Source organism: Lampetra planeri, chromosome 78, assembly GCF_965212315.1.
Source record: "Lampetra planeri chromosome 78, kcLamPlan1.2.h2, whole genome shotgun sequence".
In the NCBI taxonomy this organism is placed as follows: Eukaryota; Metazoa; Chordata; class Hyperoartia; order Petromyzontiformes; family Petromyzontidae; genus Lampetra; species Lampetra planeri.
The window spans coordinates 3,516,363-3,538,414 of NC_136183.1; the positions used below are offsets into that span (position 1 = coordinate 3,516,363).

The 22,052-nt window shown below is 48.9% G+C and overlaps 1 pseudogene across 1 annotated transcript in view; it reads right to left on the reverse strand.

Moving 5' to 3' along the window:
• The window catches only part of LOC144738229 (uncharacterized), a 29,054-nt pseudogene that overhangs the window by 3,640 nt on the left and 3,362 nt on the right, over window positions 1-22,052 (reverse strand). Inside the window, exons 2-3 of the transcript XR_013589187.1 lie at window positions 19,145-20,630; window positions 17,374-17,655 (exon numbers count right to left, since the gene is read on the reverse strand). The product of XR_013589187.1 is annotated as an uncharacterized LOC144738229 (transcript). The remainder of the gene's footprint in view (window positions 1-17,373; window positions 17,656-19,144; window positions 20,631-22,052) is intronic.

Below are 22,052 nucleotides of genomic sequence, written 5' to 3' on the forward strand. Positions count from 1 at the left end.
TGAACAGATCTAACTTCAGCTGCAGATGTGCTGAGATATTTTCCTGACTGTTTCCATTCTTACAAAAAGTCCCAGAGGAAAACTAAATTAAACTATTGTTTTGATTTAACCTACATGTTCAATAGTTAATATACTTTACTGCAAATACAAACTTGACACTGTCACACACCCGCATGGTAAAAAGGTGGTGGTGTGTCCAAAACCATGCCTGGCCACCTTCATCTGCTCAGTATTAATGCTTCCTCACACTTCACCATGTAATTAATATAATAGGGTTGTTCCCCTTTTTTCTGGCAACAAAACTGAAACCATTTTACAAGGAGTCATGCGTGCATTAACCACAATACTTGCAGTCAAAATGCAAACAAAAAAACACTAATATATGAATTGTCCTTGAAACTGATTGGTCCACACCAGAGACAGCATTCTTTAGAGCCTCGTCTCAATTGGTGCTAGACCAGATGACGCCAAAAGGCGTACAGCTCAAAGACAATGCACTATCAAAGTAATGAGGGCTCGGGGTAAGCATCTACATCATTAGACCTCCTTTGCCAGTACCAAAATATAATAATAATAGGGTTGTTCCCCTTTTTTTCTGGCAACAAAACTGAAACCTTTTTACAAGGATTCATGTCTGCATTAACCACAATATTTGCAGTCAAAATGCAAAAAAAATCACGGATACTATATGCAATGTCCTTGAAACTGATTGGTCTACACCAGAGACAGCTTTCTTTCGAGCCTAGTCTCAAACAGTGTTAGACCAGAGGACGCTAAAAGGCGAAGGAGGTTCCATGGTATAACAATTTAGTACTATTAATGATTATATTACTACGCTGAGCGCGCGCCAAAACACACATCTGCGCATGCGCGAGGCCGGGGGCCCTGCATGGGTCTAAGCCTTATCACAGCACTGTTAAGTACTATATTCTTGGTTCTTTCGGTACAGTCAAGTAGATAGAAAAATCTTAATAAAAAAATGAGTTAATAAAAATCGAAATAGTAAAAATAATAAAAAAAACACTAATGTAGATAGGCCTGGTTCTTAATAGGAGTTAAGTGTACTGGCAGTCTATAATGTAGACTATGTTTAAGGCCAGCCGAGCTCTAATCTCAGAGAGAATAAGATTGCTCCGATTTTAACTTGATAATCTAGACAAGACTCTCTTACAATCACACTTAGCATTAATAGATAAAATGTCCACATCTGATTGGGACCATGCAGATAACATGACAGTTTCTTCAGCTACTTCAATGTCAACTAAACGTAAAGTTAACTTGATTGCTAAATTCAACCTCCTGTCAAAAAAGAAGACCAAGCCACACATTAAAAAGTCAGATGTTAACAAGATTTGTATCCATCAGAGTAACAGCCCAATTTCCCACAGCCTAAAATCGACTAGCTAAAGGGTTGAATTTCACAGTCTCCCCTAAACACATCCCAGTGTGTGATATCATTGCCCAGGTCGACATAGCCCTCAAAGGTTTGGGACACATCCCGGCAGACGTTGCAAGATCTGAAACCGCTGCTATCCTCAAAAACGCTAAGAAACCCGTTAGCAACATCAGCAAGGACGAGCGTTTTGAACTCACTCAATTAAAAAAGAGAGGTGACATTGTCATCCTCTCAGCCGACAAAGGCAATGCCACTGTCATCATGGATAGAACCACTTACAACAAAATTTCAGGACCTTCTTAATAATGGTAGCTATACCAAAATCAATAAGAGATCCCACCAACCGCCTCGCCAAGAAAACCAACGATATCATCACTAATTCGACTTCTCTAATCAAACCGACCAAGCAGCTCTCTCTAAAACCTTCGGCTGCAAGACCACCCAGAATTTATGGCCTGCTCCGTCCTATCGTCTTCACCATTAATTCACCCACCTACAAACTGGCCCGATTTCTGTCTGAGACCCTGCATCCTTTCACGGCCACGACTACCTCAGCTGTATTTAACTCAGCTCACTTGGTTTCACTAATCAAGGACATCTCACTGTCTCCCGATGATTTGCTTGTTAGTTTCGATGTAGACTCCCTGTTCACCAAGGTACCTGTACCTGACACCATTGCAATCATTGAAGACTTGGTTCAACAGTGACTGAATCCAGATGTACCAACTTTGGTAAGGCACTGCCTTACCAACACTTCACCTAGAATGGTACATTCTACAAACAAAATGAGGGTACCCCAATGGGTTCTCCCTTACTACTACAGCCAGGACACACTGCTTTAGAGTTAGTATAGCTACTACTACAGCCAGTACACACTGCTATAGAGTTAGTATAGCTACTAATACAGCCAGTACACACTGCTATAGAGTTAGTCTAGCTACTACTACAGCCAGTACACGCTGCTAAAAAGTATAGTAGCTATACTAACTATATAGCAGTGTGTACTGGCCGAAGTAGTAGCCATATTAACGCTCAACCACATCAATTCCATACAACCATCTATGAAATTCACCATGGAAGTGGAAAATGATGGCAAGCTATCATTCCTGGATGTTGTGATCGAGAAGAGACCTGGTGGCTCGTTGGGACACTGTCTACAGGAAATCCATCCACATGGATGCCTATCTAAAGCCTGACTCCCACCACCATCCAGCCCAGAAGAATTCCCTCATCAAAACACTACACCATAGGGCCCGGCCCGTTGCATCTCCGACCAGCACCACCTAGCCAGTGAGCTGGAGCACGTACACCAAGCCCTCAGGATGAATGGATATTCTGACAGTACAATCCGCAAAGCTGTCTCCCCAACCATCTTAGGATCCAATCAAAACCATCACGTGCCATATGTAGTGGCGATACGCGCTGGGGTAGCGATCAGGTGCCAGCGCGTCGGGATTGGATGTGTGTGTGGTGACGCGCGCTGACGGTGAGGGATCAGGGGTCAGCGCGGGATCGTGTGTTGTGTGGTGCTGATTGGCTGGGTGCCGGTGACGCGCTGGTGTGGGAGTGATCGGGTGGCAGCGCGACGTGATTGGGTGATGAGTGGAAACACGCGCTGGGGGAAAGCGGATCGTAGAGATAGCGCGTCGTGATTGGTTCACTAAGGAGCGATGCTCACATCGAGGTCCGCATCCGCTCCGTCTCCCGGGAGGAGGGACTATATAAGGTGATGCGCAGAGGCGCACGGGGAGAGTGTAACCAGCGAAGACTGAAGACGGAGAGGAAGAGACAGGGCCCTGCGGTACCCAGTCCCGCTGTCCTGTGAGGACCCGGACTCTGTGTAACCCAGAGGCGGAGTGTAGGGTGAGCATGCAGTGTCAGCATGCGGAGTGTGTAGCCAGAGAGCTAGAGTCTACACGAGACGAGTGATGTGTGTAGCCAGAGAGCTAGAGTCTACACGAGACGAGTGACGTGTGTAGCCAGAGAGCTAGAGTCTACACGAGACGAGTGGAGTGTGTAGCCAGAGGCATAGGGTCTACACGAGACGAGTGATGTGTGTAGCCAGAGGCCTAGAGTCTACACGAGTTAAGTAAAGAGTGTAGCCAGAGGCAGAGAGTCTACACGAGTTAAGTAAAGTGTGTCGTCGGAAGAATAGAGACCACACGTTGTATTGTGACAAGTCAAGATTTAATAAAAGGTGTGTTACCCGTCAAGAAGTTTCCTGCCGTCATTTCCGATACTTCAACTGGCGTCAGAAGTGAAACTGTCTTCCAAGCATGGATACAAGGAAGACCAATCGGACCCACGGGATTGACCGCGAGGACAACCTTGACGACCCGGGCCAGCTGCCGTCGGGGGGTGAGGACGAAGAATGGCCCACGCTGCAAGATCCGCCGACGGTGCCGGAGGAGCGACGGGGGACCGAGGCCGTGCTCCGTGAGGCGCACTCTCGTCTGGCGGAGCTGCTGCTCGCCGCCGCGTCCATCCTGGCGGAAATCAGCTCGTCAGCTGGAGCGGAGACGGCGGCGGACATTCTACAGGGTCGCCCCGCAGATTCCCGCCAAAATGACTTGGCGATTCCCGCCATTTCATCGGCGTCGACTTTTGGCGGGAACGGCGACCGCCACGTGGCGGCGGTTCTCCAAGCGCGCCCTCTTACGTCATCAACGCGCACTGCGGACCGCCATCAGTCATCCGCCATTGGGGCCGCCATCTTACACACCGACGGAGCGGCGGGAAGGAACCACGATGCGGAGGACGACTTCATTTTTCAACAGCGCCTCCCCGCATTGTCAGCCTTCAAGGCGGAAGGCGGGGACTGGGGCCAATTTCAGCGCAGGTTTTTGGCGCATCAGGAGATGTCTGCCTGGTCCGATGCTACGGCGCTGCGGGCACTGCCTGCCATGTTGGACGACAACGCGCTCGCGGCCTTCATGTCTGCTCGGAGGTCGGACCGCTCCACACTGAAGGCAGCGCTGGGTCTCATGGCCAAGGTCTACGGACCTCCCTCGGCGTGCCGCCATCATTTTTATGCGAGGCGGAAGGCGGACACGGAGACCGCGCTCGCCTATCGCACGGCGTTGCTGGCTCTCGCCGATGCTGCATTCCCTCGGATGGACGAGGAGGGCCAGGATGCGATGGTTTTGGAGCAGCTGCTTAAGTTGGCGCAGGACCTGGGGGTCCCCATCAACACGGCCGACGAGATCGACATTTCTTCCTTACGGGTCGCTACGAGTATACAAGCGCACGAGGTCCTTCAACGCAAACAGGGGATCGTCTGCAACGCTGCCGTGGCCTCAGCTCCGGGTCCGGTGATCACCGAACCCCAAGTCGTCGGTCCGCGAGAGGAGGCGTTCGCCGCGGAACGACCAGGGGACTGGAGGTCGGGGGGTCGGTCGCCTCTGCGATCGGCCCGCAAGCTGGAGCAACCGAGATCACCGATGACCCTCATCACGTGCTATAACTGCGGCCTTCGGGGCCACGTGGCGTCCGGTTGCCGCGCTCCCCGTCAGCGCGCCATGGGATCTCGGCTGGACGACGACCAAGGCCCCAAGGCATCTCTACAAACCCCGGCAAGTCGCGGCACCTCACACGCTCGGCCCACATACTCGGCACGCATGGGCCGTCGCGGGGCGACGGAGGAGGGCCGGTTAGGGTTCGGGGATTCGGTTCGGCGAGGGGGTTTCGGCCGGGACCGGGGAGACATTAAATGGTCGGAGTTGGGGCACAGAATTGTGGCTGCTTCAGCGGGTTCATCCGTCGTCGCGGGTTCTATTGATGGGGTCGAGGTCAGGGTATTGGTGGACACGGGGGCATCGGCGACTATTATATCGGACCTCATTTATAACATTCTCCCCGTACAATGCCGTCCGCTGCTCCCAGTGGATGTGCCATTTTTCGCCGCAAATGGGGGATCGTTGGGCATTATCGGTCAGATTAGGGGTCCATTTGCATTGGAGATATCAAATTGTCGGGACCCGTTTTCGTTTCGTCTTCTTTGGCGGTTCCTTGTCTATTGGGCACTGATTTTTTGGCTAAGATGCCCATTAAAATTCTAATCGATCAGCGTTGCATTGAACTACCATCGGGTCGCCGTATTTCATTTTTGACGAACCCTACTGAGATTCGGACGGCGTGCGCCACGATACAAGCGTTGGCGACGCAGACCGTGCACGTGCCCCCGGGTTCACAGATGCTAATTCCCCTCCGGTTGCGGAAACCATGGGTGGAGGGGACTTTGGAACAAGGCATGCTTTTGGGTCCTTCTAACAGGGCTGTCGGGGGGGTCGATTTGTCGGTGGCTCACACTTTGGTTCGGGCGGACAAGGATCCGTTTGTAATGGTTTTGAACGCTGGGTCGCGGCCAGCCGTCATTCAGCAGGGTACCGTGCTGGCTCACGCGGCGCGGGTTCCTGCGGAGGAGCGGCTGGTTGCGCACGTTGATCCGAGCCCCACGCAAAACATTGAACCAAGGGAGGACCTTGAATGGGTCCATTCGCTGTGCGCGGGCTCGGACGATTTGTAAGGTGTGCAGTTGGGTGCGCTGCGCGAGTTACTCATGGAATTCTCTGATGTGTTCAGTAAACATAAATATGATATTGGGTGTACGGATTTGTTGCGCCATTACATTGACACGGGCGATGCGGCGCCGGTCAGGCTAAATCCCTTCCGACTGAGTCCTGCTGAGAAGGTACATGTTCAGTCGGCCGTTAACGATATGCTTGAAGCCGACATTATTTCGCCTTCCTCCAGTCCTTGGGGAGCACCTATTGTGCTGGTTAAGAAGCAAGACGGGTCCTTGCGATTTTGCGTAGATTTCCGTCGCCTGAATAAGATCTCTGTGGCTGACGCGTATCCGCTCCCCAGGATGGACGAGTCCCTCGATGCATTGTCTGGTGCGCAATATTTTTCGACTCTTGATTTATTATCGGGATTCTGGCAGTTGCCACTCGACGAAGAGTCTAAACCTAAGACAACATTTCGGACTCCAGGGGGCTTGTTCCAGTTTAACCGGTTACCCATGGGACTTCACTCCTCTCCAGCGACGTTTCAGCGTCTTATGGAGTTGGTTTTGTCGGGCTTGCAATGGGAGACGTGCTTGATTTACCTTGACGATGTCATTGTTTTCAGTAGAACATTTGAGGAACACCTCCAGCGATTGAGAGGGGTGTTCTTGCGAATGCGATCGGCTAAATTGAAATTTAAACCGGCCAAATACCACCTTTTTCGTAAGTCCGTTAGATACTTGGGTCACATTGTCGACTCTTCGGGGATCTCTACCGATCCCGTGAAGACGGACTGTGTCAGTTCATGGCCGACACCCACGTCAGTTGCAGACGTGCGCAGTTTCATCGGTTTTGCTTCGTATTACCGCCGATTCGTTGAGCACTTCGCCACTATTGCAAAACCCTTGCACGCTCTAACGGCGAAAAGTTCCGATGGGGACCGGAGGAGGAGGCCGCGTTCTGCTCCCTCCGGGACGCCTTGGTGGGTGCCCCACCCTTGCGTTATCCGGATTTTGCGAGTCCCTTCGTGCTAGATACGGATGCTAGCAACACGGGCATTCGGGGGGTACTGTCCCAGGTCGTTGGGGGAGTCGAGAGGGTGGTCGCTTATGGTAGCAGGGTGTTGTCTCCGGCGGAGCAGCGCTACTGCGTCACCCGTCGTGAACTGCTCGCCATTGTATTTTTCGTACAACAGTTCAGACCGTATCTCTATGGTCGTCACTTTACGGTCCGGACGGATCACGCGGCGCTACAGTATTCGTTGAGGGTCGCCCAGCCCTCGGGCCAATTGTCACGGTGGTTGGAAGTCCTCCAAGACTATCAGTTCACGACCACGTACCGTAAGGGGTTGCGACACACAAATGCCGATGCCCTGTCGCGATTGTTGCCTTGTCAGAAATGTGCGTGTCTATCGGGATCGGCGCGCTGTAAACCGCCGGTTGGGGAAGATAGGGGGGCATTGGTTGCGACCGCGGACACACCAATCGGGGATGTTCCCGCTACCTCTCAGGATCGGGACTCGCTGCTCTCACTGTCGCTGAGTGAGTGGGGCCGCCTCCAAATGGCGGACAGCTCCCTGCTAGCATTGCGCCGCAGGGTGGGAGGTCCTAACGATGACCAGGAGCGAACTGGCTCCTATGTACTTAAACAGGGCATGTTGATGAGATGGGACAGTTTGTCCCGGCGGCATGCACTGGTGGTGCCTTCTGCTGTGAGGGGGAAAGTTGTTTTGGCCGCACACGAACGCCTCTTGCATTTGGGGGTAAACAAAACGCTTGCCCTGCTTCAGCGTGATTATTATTGGCCGGGAATGGGAGGCGACGTGGTAAATATTCTGAAGGGATGCGTTGAGTGCGCCAGGCGGAAACCACCGCCCGTGGCAGCTAATCCACCGCTGCAATCCATTCAAGTCTCGCGCACTAACGAGCTTGTTGCGCTCGATATTCTGGGGCCCTTTCCAGTCACGCCTAGGGGTAATAAGTACCTGTTGGTGGGGGTCGAATATTTTACCCGGTGGCCTATGGCGTGGCCACTCGCCAACCAGTCGGCGGCGGCTGTGACGGACGCCTTTGTCCAGGGCTACGTCCTGGACAAGGGGGCTCCCGAACGCCTGCTGACCGACCAAGGGAAAATTTTTTCAAGTAAATTGCTGCAAGAGGTGTGCGATCTGTTGGGCACTAAGAAGGTGCGTACTTCCCCGTACCATCCGCAGACGGACGGGATGGTGGAGAGACTCCACAAGACCTTGACTTCTATGCTGTGCCAGCGGGTGTGTGAGGCACATGTTGATTGGGACCTGCAGGTCCCGGGGGTCCTCGCCGCGTATAGAATGGCCCCCCATGCAGCCACGGGGTTTTCCCCATTCTATCTGATGTACGGTCGGGAAGCCGACCCGCCAATGGAAACGCAGCTTGGCCTGTCCGCACCACGACCTAATTCTAAATTGGCAGAACATATTAAATTTAATATTCATAAGCTGACAGAGGCGAGGGAGGCCGCACGGCTTAATTCGTGGGCTCGCCAAATTGCTAACGAGCGGTTGCGTGCACGAAAGGTGTCCGTGCACGACTGGAGACCGGGTGACAGGGCCTGGCTGCATTGCCCTCAGGCGCCTTTGGCTACGTCGCCTAAGTTGTTGAAGCCATGGCGGGGACCCGTGGAGGTCGTGCGTGTTGCACGCCCCCAGTGCGTTCAGATAAAATGGGGAAAGCGACGGTGGTACGTCCACCCCTCCCGACTGAAACCGTTCTCGCCTCCATATGGCCTCCCCTTGTGTCGTGAGGGCCGAGCATGTGACGTGACCGACGACCCAAAGGGGAAAATGTCCTTGCCTGATCCTCACATGCTTCCGCCTGATCTCCTCCCAGGTCTCTCGGAACTGACAGCTGCCGACCACCGGCGGCCGGATCTTCGCGGCGGGGCCGGTCCTTTCAGGCCCGACCCGCGCCGTCTAGAGCAACCGGAACCACCGGACGGTCGTCAGCGTCCCGTCCCATATGACGGACCGGCCAGACGGACTCGCGCCAAGTCGCGCTACTTTTCATGACCTACCATGTGAGGAGTCGAGGAAGTTGGTGCGCCTCGTCGCTGCGGTAGTCACGGGGACGTCGGGTGCGTTCATTTTCTGGAAATCACTTTTATTATGTTGTTCGTCGGGCTGTATATAGCTTTTTATAAGGTGTTGTGTGTTATTGTTGACTTTTCTTGTGTTAATTGTCAAATTGTACATAGGTTGCTGTTGTGTTGTTGTTGTGTTACGGGGCACACTGGGGGGGTGGGGGTTTTGTTGTGTTAACGGTGTGTGAGGTTGTTGGTTAGCAGCCGGGACGGCTGCGAGCTATGTGGGGGGGGGTGATGTAGTGGCGATACGCGCTGGGGTAGCGATCAGGTGCCAGCGCGTCGGGATTGGATGTGTGTGTGGTGACGCGCGCTGACGGTGAGGGATCAGGGGTCAGCGCGGGATCGTGTGTTGTGTGGTGCTGATTGGCTGGGTGCCGGTGACGCGCTGGTGTGGGAGTGATCGGGTGGCAGCGCGACGTGATTGGGTGATGAGTGGAAACACGCGCTGGGGGAAAGCGGATCGTAGAGATAGCGCGTCGTGATTGGTTCACTAAGGAGCGATGCTCACATCGAGGTCCGCATCCGCTCCGTCTCCCAGGAGGAGGGACTATATAAGGTGATGCGCAGAGGCGCACGGGGAGAGTGTAACCAGCGAAGACTGAAGACGGAGAGGAAGAGACAGGGCCCTGCGGTACCCAGTCCCGCTGTCCTGTGAGGACCCGGACTCTGTGTAACCCAGAGGCGGAGTGTAGGGTGAGCATGCAGTGTCAGCATGCGGAGTGTGTAGCCAGAGAGCTAGAGTCTACACGAGACGAGTGATGTGTGTAGCCAGAGAGCTAGAGTCTACACGAGACGAGTGACGTGTGTAGCCAGAGAGCTAGAGTCTACACGAGACGAGTGGAGTGTGTAGCCAGAGGCATAGGGTCTACACGAGACGAGTGATGTGTGTAGCCAGAGGCCTAGAGTCTACACGAGTTAAGTAAAGAGTGTAGCCAGAGGCAGAGAGTCTACACGAGTTAAGTAAAGTGTGTCGTCGGAAGAATACAGACCACACGTTGTATTGTGACAAGTCAAGATTTAATAAAAGGTGTGTTACCCGTCAAGAAGTTTCCTGCCGTCATTTCCGATACTTCACATACATAGCAGGGGTTACCAAAAATATTTCAAAAAATCTTAAACAAACTCAAGATCGAAGTTTGTTTCAAAACAGTACACAAAATTCGTGATTTGATCCCATCTGTGAAGGATATGATTCCTGGCATGCAATACCCTGGTGTCTACAAACTAAGTTGTGGCTGCGGCAGCAGTTACATTGGGGAAACGAAACGACATGTCTCGGACCATGTTCGCGAACACAAGGCAGATCTGAAACACGGTAGGATCAATACCTCTGCCATTGCTGATCATTGTTTTAACGCTGTGGGCTCACACGAAATAGATTTTTCCAAGACGAAGGTACTCTGCAAACCCACCGGCTATCATCAAAGATTTGTTCATGAAGCCATCCAGATATATAAACAGACACAACTTCAACTGAAACGATGAGTACACACTGAGCAATCATTGGAAGGACGTTATAAACCAAGTAAAGTCTTAACTGACTGTGATGTTTCCATCCTACGTGCCTATGTGAGCTGTTATTTCCGACTGTGTGTCTCTCTCTCTCCGTGTCTCTCTCTCACCATGTGTACCTCTTGCTCTTAAGGGTTTTTTGTTCCTGTTGCCGGGCTCTCTGACAATGACATCCTAATCTCTCACATTTATATTTAAGTACAAATTCCTTCTCTAGCTCCGCCCACTTATCTTTGGGTTGGGCCCACCAAAATCCTATACAGTAATCCCTCGCCACTTCGCGGTTCAAGTTTCACGGCCTCAGTGCATCGCGGATTTTTCGAACTGATTTAAAGGCCTCATTATACCTGTGCAGTAACACCATCATCATCATCATCATTCATCATCACATTCATCGAACTGCACAGTCTGTCATCGTCGTCATTGTCATCGTCGTCATTGTCATCGTCGTCATTACTGGAATCAAGTCTCAAGATACTACTGTCATTGGTGAGTGTAGAACACCATAATACGTATCGTATGAGAGAGAGAGTGAATGTATAATATTAAGGTTTTATAATTAAATAGATTTAAGTAAAATATATATATAAAGTATAAATATACATATTTTAAACATTCTGGTACCCACACACACATATACGGAAATTCCTAGGGGGCCAATCCTACTTCGCGGATTTTCACCTATCGCGAGGGGTTCCGGTCCCCATTAACCGCGATAAACGAGGGATCACTGTATAAACTCTTGTTGCAGCAGCTCTTTCTCCTACGTCAGCAGTCGTCCTGCTGTGTTTGTTTCACACCTGATGACAGTTGCTTGAGTTGCGATCGAAACATCGTGATCTATTATTTTTCTACTTACGTGAATTTACCGAAAGAACCAAAGAGTATGGATTCCTGCAGTCACGAAAGCTTAAAATCAAGATTAGACTATAGCAATGGTTATTAAGTTGGTTGAGTGTACTGGCAGTCTATAATGTAGACTATAGCCTGGTTCTTAACCTCGGTGAGTGTAATGGCAGTCTATAATGTAGACTGTAGCAATGGTTATTAAGCTGGGTGAGTGTCCTGGCAGTCTATAATGTAGAGTAGCATCATTCTTAACCTCGGTGAGCGCACTGGCAGTCGATAATGTAGACTGTAGCCTGGTTCCTAACCTCGGGGAGTGTACTGGCACTCTATAATGTAGACTGTATCCTGCACATTAAGTTTGGTGAGTGTACTGGCAGTCTATAATGTGGATTGAAGCAATGGTTATTAAGCTGGGTGAGTGTACTGGCAGTCTATAATGTGGATTGTAGCAATGGTTATTAAGCTGGGTGAGTGTACTGGCACGCTATGATGTAGACTAGCATCATTCTTAACCTCGGTGAGTGTACTGGCAGTCTATAATGTAGGCTGTAGCCTGCTTATTAAGTTTGGTGAGTGTACTGGCAGTCTATAATGTAGACTGTAGCAATGGTTATTCAGCTGAGCGAGTGTACTGGCAGTCTATAGACTTATTCTTAGTTATTAATAACCATTTCTATAGTCTACAGACTGCCAGTGCACTGACAAAACTTAATAACCAGGCTACAGTTTACATGAATGCTTATTTTATTATGATTATTATTAGTCACATTATTTGTATTATTATTTTTCTATCTACATGACGCAACAAAAGAACCAAAGATTACTATTATAGAGTTAGTATAGCTACTACTACAGCCAGTACACACTGCTATAGATATAGTATAGCTACGACTACAGCCAGTACACACTGCTATAGAGTTAGTATATCTACTACTACAGCCAGTACACACTGCTATAGATATAGTATAGCTACTACTACAGCCAGTACACATTGATATAGAGTTTGTATATCTACTACTACAGCCAGTACACACTGCTATAGAGTTAGTATAGCTATATTCTTAGGTTTTTTTGGTAAAGTCACGTAGGTAAAACATTAAAAAAGTAAAATAAGCCTCACCTTACCAATAAAAAGTATGCGGCCCTTGCCCCACCACCTTCTCCAACCATTATATAAACGGAGTGGAAGCTCCTGCAATCTCTCATTTACTTGATACAGCTGTCGTGGCTGTGACGGTACCACGTGAAGACGGAAGCTTGTGTTGCCTCCGAAACGTCGTGATTTTTATTTTACTTTTTTAATGTTTTACCTACGTGACTTTACCGAAAAAACCCAAGAATATGAATCCTTGCAGTCACGAAAGCTTCAAATCTAGAATTAGTATAGCTACACAAAGTGTAGTATAGCTACACTTTGTGTGCAGGTCGCTTCTGAAAACAAGAGCGGTATAGCAGCTGAAGTGGGCTTGACCTGGTAAGATAAAAAAAACTGTAGAAATATTTAAAAGAAACAAAGTTTCAAAGTAGTGAGCCAGATGAAGACAAATTAAACTTAAGCAGAGAATTAAAGCAAATGCAATCAGGCGAGGGCAGGAGGCAAGGCCCCGCATGGCTAGGCCCCGCGTTGTAATGTTCCAACCTGGACATCGATTCCATACTCGCTGCTACTCAATTGATATCCCTACGAGAGGAGCGAGGCTCTACCAGGGTAAACATCAACAGCCACGACAACAACCACCACAACAACCACCACGATGTGAACTTCTCACCTCGGATCTCAGTGAGCGCGCGCGCGGATCCGCAGCTTCCTGGTGTCTCGTGACGTCACGCGGCAGCAGGTGACATGACGTCACTAACGGGGTACACCTCCCCCTCACGCCGATGAGGTAATGCAGTGGTGACGTCAGAGAGCGGCGTTAGAGTTTAAGTTCATTAAGATTCCTATTCCATTGATTCCTCTATTGAACATTGACCCTTTCGGTGCGTGAGGTCAACAACGTGAACATTGTGTGTACAAACTGTGTATACAATGTGTTTGTGTACAAACTATGTATACAGTGCGTGTGGGGCCGTCTATAAATGACGTCACGCAACTGGGGAGGGGACGGTCAGAAATTTGTGACGATTGTGACGATGGGGGGATAAATGTGACGTCACATAAAAATGCGCAACTTAAATAAATATAGACAACACGTTCTACTTAATTTAACACGTAGCAGGCTTTCGCGACCAATATTATTCATAATATTATTCATAATATTGGTATTTGGGTCAGATCGCGTTATTTAAGCCAATTTGTACATGGCGAACTTTGAAACAAGAACACTTGCCTCGAGTACATTAAAACCATCCTTTTGGTTGAGATATGTTGATGACACTTTGGTTGTCTGGCCACATCGTAAAGATGAACTTAGTGATTTTCTAAATCATCTCAATGCACAAACCCGGCTATCCAGTTCACCATGGAAATGGAGGTAAATAATAAACTCCCGTTCCTAGATATTTTGCTGGAACATGGTCTTAATGGCAAAATAACACACAGCGTTTACCGAAAGCAAACGCACACTGATGCCTATTTGAATGCAGATTCACATCATCACCCAGCTCAGAAATCCTCTCTTGTCAAAACACTCATACATCGGGCTAAAACAGTGTTAGATGGTGAGAGTCTAGTGAGAGAGATGAAGCATGTTAAAGAAGCACTAAGACAGAATGGCTACAATAATGCTCAAATTAACAGAGCACTGAAGGCTAAATCACGAACGCAAAGTAACACTGCTGAAAGTGATAAGATTGTTCAAACAATCAAAATACCATACATCTCAGGAGTAACTGACAAATTAGCCCGGGTTTTGCAAAAGCAAAACATTAAAGTGAGATTTGGTACAGTGCACAAAATAAAAAAAAACTGGTATCTGGCACTAAAGACGAATTGCCTAAATTATCAACAGAAGGTGTATATCGGATTAATTGTTTATGTGGCAGATGCTATATTGGACAGACGGGATGTAACATCAGCGTAAGATTAAAAGAACACCAAAGAAACATTAAATTATCTCAAACACAACTGTCGGCAGTGGCAGAGCATGCTTGTCAACAAGGACACTCAATTGATTTTGATAACGTTGAAGTGTTGTGTAAAACTAATTATTACTGGCCAAGACTAATTAGAGAATCCACTGAAATTGAGAAAAACAGAAATAACTTCAATCGCTCTGGCAGCTACAGGCTTAGTGCGGCCTCGAAGCGTATTATTATATAAATACAATTACAATTCCTTATAAGGGAAACAAATACCAATGAATAACAATTGAATAATTACCAATCTATATAATTACAATACCCTCCCCCTCTTTGCCTCAAATCACTGCACCAGTTCTAGATTTGAACCTTTCGTGACTGCAAGGATTAATATTCTTAGGTTTTTTCCGGTAAAGTCACGTAGGTAAAAAACCTAAGATTATCACTGCACCAGATTGAATTAAATTAAATTATGACGTCACCCTGATGCTGCTCTAGTTAAAACCGGAAGCAACAGGAGAGATTCACCATTTTTGCCCGATGAAGCTGATTGTAATTATCAGCGAAACGTCGTACTCAAATTTTAAAAAATGCTGTTGATTCTATCTTCAGCACACCGGTGGGCTAAAGAAGTGAATTATTTTGTCCTTTGAAAAACGTGACACATTTTTTACTGTTTGGCCGTGTCGGGTGGTGGAGGGTTACGACACATTTGACCAATAATTTAATAACCTATATAACCTATATTACATTCTACTTTATTTAATACTTTTTAATAAATGTTTTCTCCTACATCATAGTGTAGCGCCACATTAAATACGCACTGCAATGACAATAGTTTAAAGCGATTTGAAGCATGTTTTTTGGGGGGGGGAGGGTGGGCAGAGCTTTGTGACGTCATATTTGAAGGGGGGCGGGTCTCACTTTTTGTGACGTCGTGTGACGAAGGGGGGTCAAAATCGTCCAAAATCGCATGACGTCATTTATGGACGGCTCCTGTATACAAACTGTGTACACACACACGGTGTGCGCGCGCACACCGTGTGTGTGTACACTGTTGGCACAGTAGGGGGCACAGGTGGTTCATCGGCCAGTCATCTCAGTTGAACAATGGCACCTGAGTCTGCCCTGTGACCTCCTGCCAGCGGGAGTTCGACACTTCACGTGGCATTAACGTGCACATAGCCTGGCACAAGCGCCATGGTGACTTCACCACCACGTATTGGCGAATGGAAGTCATTGTTTTTGTTAATGTGTTTGTGTATACAGTGTGTGTGTACGCTGTGTGTACACTACGTCTACACTGCGTATGTGTCCAGTGTGTGGGTGGTCCGAATCAGTCGGGCGGCATTATCTTTCCATCAGCTCTGCAATGCTGTGTGGAAGCTACCTGGCCTGTCGCTCCGCATGAAGCTCCGGGTCTTCTCGGCAACAGTCATGCCCTCCGTTCTCTAGGCATGTGAAACGTGGACCCCCTCTAAATGGAACATCTGCGCTGGTTAGAAAAACTGGTTGGCATGCCTACACTCAGATTGAGGGAAGCCAAGTGGTAGCACATTCTCGATTTATTGCAGAGGTTCAAGGTTCAAATCCGAAAGGCACCCCTGGCTACTCCAGTAACATCAACCAAAATATGCACCATCTGCTTAAAGAGTGGATGTAAAACATACTATTGTGTCATTCAAAACACATAGGTCTTTGCATGTTGGTGTCATTGTCAAAAATTGGGAAATTCCAAATATTATCCAGAAATTGCACAACTGAGATTACACATCAATTATCGTCCCTGACTGACAGACTCATGTCCACATGCAAGCTGGTGCTGGGCCACCTTATGCCACACAGAGGCAGCTGCCAATTAGGGGTGCTCTTCGAGTGTTTGTGATGAGATATGAAACAAAACTCCGAATTGCTGAGGCAATTAAGCAAGTTTAACGTGTAGGCTTTCGCGACCAATATCATCCATAAGATTTTTTTGGGTTAGATCGCGTAAATATAAATGCGCTACACAACCCTGACCGTGTAACACTAATGGCGCTGACCGAAACAGCCAACAACTATCCGGCCGCACAATATCTAGCGAAGATGACAGCGACGACAATACGAGCCCACTACCAGAACCGGCAGCGCTGAGCTCCCGCTCTCAGCTGCTTTTATTGTACCCAGCGTGGCCTGGCTCCGCCCTGGTCGCGCCTTTCTTCTTGAACCCTCTAGCAGGTTCCAGGGGCTTCCAGATAGGGTCTTCCATGACCCTTGCCCCAGTTCCTCCGCCCTGCCGACACACTTGTGTATATGCTCACCGGCGTGTGTATTATTTGTCCACCTCAGTTGCCGTTGTAACTGCAACCGGTGGACAGGCAGAGCAACCCAAACCCCGAGGAACACCACCAACACGAAAAAACTATTTACCCCCCAAAAAAAACCACTTAGCGCAACTCCGTCGCCCCCCGCGGACCGCCAAGAAAAAGGCCAACCCGCGGCACCCCCCCACAAACCGCCAACACATAGCGCAACTGCGGCATGGGCAAGAACCCCGTCAGGGACCGCATAACCGTGATGCCCCCCCCCCCACCCCCACAAGAGCCGATAACACAAGCCAAACAATATACACAACCCCCCCCGAATCCCACCTTACAAGGGAGAGTCCGCCTTTACCAGAACATAGCTCACGTGAGCCGGTCCTCGACACTGGTCACCCCCGCCTTGGCAGGGTTTTGCATTCCTTGGTATTCCGAGGAATGGGAAAAAAAACAATGGCCTAAGGGCACGGCCCATCCCTGAAATCCGGAGTAGCATCTAATCAAATCCAGCCCTTGACACTTTGCACACGGCAGTTACGGAAAGCATCAGAGACTCGGATCTGGTTGAGCTTGGGAAAATGTTGCCGGCAGGTCGGAGTGCTACGGTAGCGCTGCCGGTACCCTGCTGACACCCCGGCATTCTATGGCGATGTGGCTCGGCTGACCACACCTGAAACACTTGGCCGTGGGACCCCAGGGCGGAGGGGGCTTCGCCGGTTGCCAACCCACCCACGGGGCCCTTCTCCCGTGCATCCCCAGGCCGCATACTCCAGCCACCATGTCCTCCTCCCGCCACGGCCAAGCCTCCACTTGGGGCCAATGCTGGCGGGCCTCCTGGCCCTGAATTTCCCGAGCCTTCCACGAAGGGCAGGACGATCCCCGACTCCCGCGCCAGCAGACTTTCCACCGCCAAGGAGTCGAGCGCCATCTCACCCGTCTGGGGGTACGCGGTCTGCCCTAGCACCAGCAGCGCCTCCCGGAAAGTGAAGGGTGTCTCGGCTTCCCCTTACTTCCATTGGAGAAATCTCGTGCGGGCATCACACGGGAGGCCAAAAATATCCCCTTGCAGCGCCATTAACTCCGCTGCCCCTCCAGCGCTGTCCCGCGCTTTTCGCAAAATAGTGCCCGCCAGCCATGCCAAGCCCTCCACGGGAAAAATGGCACCCACCACATGCGCGGTCTCCGGCCCAGGCTCCTCCACTCTCCCACAGAGACGGGGATCGCCATCAGGGTCCCCTCGTGACTCCTTTACACGCCGCTGGCTGTTGAGCGACTCCCACACTTCCCCGCGCTCCCCTCAACACGGTGGTCCTCGGCCATGCCGCGTGATCGGCGCATGACCGCGGAGGATCGGGCTCCTCTCTCGCCAATTTTTCGCCGCCACTCTCCCGCCGATCCGCAGCCGCTCTCTCTCCGCCAATGGGCTTCGTAACCGGGTTCCCGTGGCTGCCGGAGGGATGAATGATTCGCCATTCCCATCCTCCAATGACACTATAGGTGGGTTCTTTCTTCACCCCACTCCTCGCACCAGTTGTAGTGTCATCGTTGCGGGAGACAAGGTTTCTAAGAGGGCACCTTAATTAATACCTTCACAGGTTTGCCATCGCACTGCCTCGTTGTCAAACCTAGCATAAACACAACCCTGAGCATGTAACACCAATGGCGCTGACCGAGACAGTCAACAACTATCCGGCCGTGCAATATCTAGCGAAGATGGCATTGACAAAGGCGGCGAAGATGACAGCCACGACGGGATGAGCCCACTCCCAAAACTGACAGCCCTGAGCTCCCACTCTCAGCTGCTTTTATGCTACCCAGTACGGCCTGGCTCCGCCCTGGCCGCGCCTCCCTTCTCGAACCCACTAGCAGGTTCTAGGAGCTTCCAGATGGGGTCTTCCGTGACCCTTGCCCCAATTTTTCTGCCCTGCCGACACACCCGTGTATATGCTCACTGGCCTGTGTACTATTTGTCCACCGCAGTTGCCGTTGCTGGACAACAATCGGCGATATTACACTTCACTAGTACAGCACACCGGTGTGTTGGAGAACAAATCGCTTAGTGGCGGGTTTCACCAAACATTGAAATTAACGCGATCTAATTATGGGCAATTAAGTTCCACATTAATGCAAATATTATCATAATATTGTTAATGCTTGGGAGCTTATTGGCTCTTACTCCTGGTTAGAGATCTACCCAACCCATAGGTCCGCAAATACTGGCTGCTCTTACTCTGCAGGTTGAACCTAGGAATTGAGTGTGCAACTTGACGTTATTTTAATTAAAGGCCTGTGACAAAGGTGCATCTATTGGAGCTTCATTGTCTCAAGCATACACATCTACTGGTTCTCCATTTGACTTTGTATTGTCTAAGAAGTCCACCCACACCTCCACTTCCACAAACTCCTGGGAGTTGCCTCGCTCTGCCTCACAGTCAATTCTCCTCCTGCTTCACGTTGCCTCCATCGATGTGAAGGTCCGATTTTGGAGTTGAATCTTCATCTTCACATTTTACCATCGCTTCTTCGCTCTTCACCATCACTTCTTCACATTTCACCTCTTCAAAATCCACTTTGACACATTTAATTGCGTCCAAGCTGGAATTAAATTCTGGTTCTTTTTTCAGCAGGGATGGGCTCATTGCAGCACTTGGACTTACACAAGCCGATTTCAGACTCCGCTCCTTGGGGATCTTCTGATGCCTGTGTGTTCTCTGGTGTCTTTGAAGATGTGATGACCGTGCAAATGCCTTCCCACACAGAGTGCAATTGAAGGGTTTCTCTGTGTGTGTTCTCTGGTGGCTCTGAAGATTTGATAACGTTGCAAATGCGCTTCCACACACAGTGCACTTTAAGGGTTTCTCTCCTGTGTGCATTCTCTGATGTATTTTAAGATTTGATGACTTTGTAAATGCCTTCTCACACATAGTGCACCTGAAGGGTTTCTTTCCTGTGCATGTTCTCTGGTGACTCTGAAGATTTGATGACTTTGCAAATGCCTTCTCACACACAGTGCACTTGAAGGGTTTCTCTCCTGTGTGCGTTCTCTGGTGTGTTTTTAGATGTGATGACTCTGTAAATGCCTTCTCACACGGAGTGCACTTGAAGGGTTTAGCTCCTGTGTGCGTTCTCTGGTGTATTTTAAGACTTGATGACTATGCAAATGCCTTCTCACACACAGTGCACTTGAAGGGTTTCTCTCCTGTGTGCGTTCTCTGGTGTGTTTTTAGATATGATGACTGTGCAAATGCCTTCTCACACACAGTGCACTTGAAGGGTTTATCTCCTGTGTGCGTTCTCTGGTGGTCGTGAAGATTTGATAACGTTGCAAATGCGCTTCCACACACAGTGCACTTGAAGGGTTTCTCCCCTGTTTGCGTTCTCTGGTGTGTTTTTAGATTTGATGACTCTGTAAATGCCTTCTCACACACAGTGCACTTGAAGGGTTTCTCCCCTGTGTGTGTTCTCTGATGGCTCTGAAGATTTGATGACTGTGCAAATGCCTTCTCACACCTAGTGCACTTGAAGGGTTTCTCTCCTGTGTGCGTTCTCTGGTGTCTTTGTAGATGTGGTGACCATGCAAACGCCTTCCCACACACAGTGCACTTGAAGGGTTTCTCCCCTGTGTGTGTTCTCTGATGGCTCTGAAGATTTGATGACTGTGCAAATGCCTTCCCACACAGAGTGCACTTAAAAGGTTTCTCTCCTGTGTGTGTTCTCTGGTGTTGTTTAAGAGTAGATGAATCTGAAAATGCCTTCTCACACACACTGAACTTGAAGGGTATCTCCCCTGTGTGTGTTCTCTGGTGCTGTGTCAAGTTTCCAGTACGATCCGTGGTGTTTGCATTCTGGTCGCATTGTTTCCTTCTTGTACCGAGCTGCACTGAGTGCCTTTGCTCCATCAGGCCAATTCTGCAGAGCGAGCGTCAGCTGCAAACAGAAAAGCATGTCCACACCATCTATGTGAGTATTGAGGCACAGAGGAATGCATATAAACACAGTCACACATGACTTACACATCTATACATATTCATATTTTCATGATATAGTGAAAGAGATTCCCCAATTCATCACAAGGGCTGTTAAGGCACACAATGAGAGGGCAAATGGTCATAAATATGCCTGGACACCCTAGTGTCTTCAAAATGAATGTTAACCAAAAACTCCAAGCACACAATTTTGGTTGTCTATCTACGACAGGAATATTTATTTAAGAAAAATTAGCTAACATAGCAAAGGCTGTTGAAAATAATATTATTTGTATTATGCAGAAATGTATAAATTAATGTTCATTTGCAACTTAAGAGGTGTGAAGCCAGGCTCAGATGAGCTTGAATGCGAGGATGAACAGATCTAACTTCAGCTGCATATGTGGAGTGTTAATTTCCTGACTGTTTCCATTCTTATAAAATCTTGTTCTGTACCTGTTGAATTCCATGACGAAATGGGGCCTTGCTTATGTTCTACAAAAAGATCACCTCCCTGGGAAAATCTTGACTTAAAACTTTAGTGACAGCGGGAATTCATATTCTTTGGTTATTTCGGTAAAGTCACGTAGATAGAAAATAATAAAACCTATAAAGTGAATAGAAGAAAAAAAAACGACTAATGTAGACTGTAGCCTGGTTCTTAGCCTTGGTGAGCGTACTGGCAGTCTATAATGTAGACTGTAGCCTGGTTCTTAACCTCGGTGAGTGTATTGGCAGTCTATAATGTAGACTATTGCCTGTTTTTTTCACGAGACCTTTGCAATGGACTAGACCTTGGCGATGGACACTCACAGCTTTGTATGTAAAAAAGTCCAGGCAGCTTCCACATAGTGTTACAGAGCCTAATGAAGGAATGCTGCTAGACTAATTTGAAGTGAGACTTTGGATGCCAAACCAGAGCTTGTCGTGAACACATTAACCAGGTATAGGAGCTCCTCCACCACGTGTAGAACGACCTGATTATTCATGGAGAGCTGAGTAGGTGCAGTGTTGTATGACATTACATTCCCAGGGAGGTGTCCTTTGGGTCTTTCGGTAAAGTCGCGTCACTTAACCGAAAGACCCAAAGAATATGAATTCCTGCAGTTACGAAAGCTTTTGGTCAAGATTTTCCCAGGGAGGTGATCTTTTTGTAGAACATATGCAAGGCCCCATTTCGTCATGGAATTCTCCAGGTACAGAATACGATTCTCCAACTCAATATTGAGTAGCCATGACCAGATCATCAACATGCGTAACATGGTTGACCAGCCGGGGACGATCCCTTGACTATAACCAGGCATCGATTAGCGTATCATTGTTACTGTATGGAATGCAATTTTTTATAGGGCCATTGTGAGCTTCTCAAAACACATCATTACTT